The sequence below is a fragment of the Somniosus microcephalus genome, chromosome 15, assembly GCF_052327205.1.
Source record: "Somniosus microcephalus isolate GS21.2 chromosome 15, FLI_Smic_1.0, whole genome shotgun sequence".
Taxonomy (NCBI): Eukaryota; Metazoa; Chordata; class Chondrichthyes; order Squaliformes; family Somniosidae; genus Somniosus; species Somniosus microcephalus.
In genome coordinates, this window is record NC_141001.1 from 16,276,051 (window position 1) to 16,278,138 (window position 2,088).

Genomic DNA, 2,088 nt, shown 5'->3' on the forward strand with positions numbered 1-2,088 from the left:
CATAGAGTACAGAAGCATGGAAGTTATGCTGAATCTTTATAAAACACTGGTTAGGCCCCAGCTGGAGTATTGTGTCCAATGTGCACCACACTTTAGGAAGGATGGCAAGGAGAGGATGCAGAGGAAATTTACTAGGGTGGTACCAGGGATGAAAGACTTCAGTTATGTGGCAAGACTGGGGGGCTAAATTGGATAGCCCCTGAAATGGGCGCAGGAATCGCGATGTGTGATTAACCCACGCCCGTTGATTGAAATGCAGCCAAAGTCATGCTTCCTGCACATTAGCATGATTTCTGCATGCAGCCAACGCTAACCACACTTTTCATTGGCTGCATGCATCAGTAGGGGGCCTAAAATCGTAACTTCCTACCACCACTTAAAGCTAGCCTGCACTGCTTAAAGCTAGCCTGCACCTCTTAAAGGAGAGGTGCATTGTGGCTGGAGTAGATGCTGGGAATCATGCAGGAAGTGAATCTGTCCTGGGAAACAGTGAGGAATGGCACAACATGGGAGAGAGATGGCTCCAAGGTATTCAGACACTGCACTGAAGGTGTTGGTGGAGGAGGTGGAAAGGAGGAACGATGTCCTGTATCTGCAGGGGGTAGGCAGGAGGCCCTCCAGACACACGGTCAAAAGGCAGTGGGAGCAGATAGCTGTGGAGGTCAATGCCAGAAGTCTAGCCCCGAGTACCTGGATGCAGTGCCGCAAGAAGTTCAATGACCTCACACAAGTGGTCAAGGTCAGTGAATGCACCTTCAAATGCCATATCCCACCAACTGCACCTCTAGCCTCAGTCACTGCTCAGATCACCACACCCCATCACTCACCTACCAACAATCTCTGCCAATCAGGACTCATACCTAACATTCATATGCTTCACCTCACCCTCACACGCTTAACACTGCTGGAAGCCTCACACCCACATCTCACAGCTTGCACACACTGCCAGCTATTCAACCATGACAGCCACATTACCCAAACATATTGCACGACACTCACTGACACACTTTCCACTCTCTTGCAGGACAGGTTGGTGCACAACCGGAGGCAGCAGGAACTAACCGGAGGGGGACAGGTGTGCCTACATGTTCTAAACCCCATAGAGGAGACAGTGCTGGCCAATATTAGAATGGCCATTGCTGAGGCCGTGGTCAGCAGCGGGCCTGAAACAATTGAAGGTGACGGTATCCTCATACCTAATCCTCCTTCTCATATTCCACTGCCCCCTCATCCCACAATCTCTTCTGACTTACAAGCTGCAGATGGTGTAAGCATGCACCTCTTGCTTTCCCCTCCTCCCCGGACCACAACCTTACCCATGTGCCTTGTTCCTTTCAGATACTCAAGAGGTGCAACCTGGCCAGGCAGTGGAGGAACACGAAGAGAAGAGCGATGATGAAGAAACACCGTCTCTTGATTTCATTCTTGCAGCCACCAGCTCAGATACTGACACTGCTCGGATCTTAGAGGATAGATTCGAGGCGGGATCTGCAGTGGTGAGACACTGGGCACGAGTGGGCTGCAGCCAGGACAGGGGGAAAGGGTGGTGCAGGTGTCACCTCGGACGGAGAGGTCGCACGTGGATTCTGCTGCAGAGGACTCGATGTGACGGGCTACATAAGAAGGCTGGTGGGTATGCACAATGAAATCCTCGCTGCATTGGGAAGTCTGCTAGAAAGCCTGCGGTCAATGTCAAGGAGCAGGAAGGAGTCCAGCACCAGCATGGCACAGGGCTTTGGGAAGAGCTTGGAGCCCATCCTTTCCAGCATGGAAGTGGTGGCCAACTCCATCAACACACCCCAACCATGATACAGCGTCTGATGGCCGATGTCACAGCTTCTGTTGCAGCACAAACTGCAGCCACCCAACGACTGAGTGCTACAGTGGAAGCTCAGACTGCTGTCATGCAAGGTCAGACTGCTGCCACCCTGGCTCGGGATTTGTTTTATCCGAGTAGTAAGGTCCAATTAATTGATATAAGTGAGACTTCAGGAACTCAAAACATAAGAACATAAGAACATAAGAAATAGGAGCAGGAGTAGGCCAATCGGCTCCTCGAGCCTGCTCCGCCATTCAATAAGATCATGG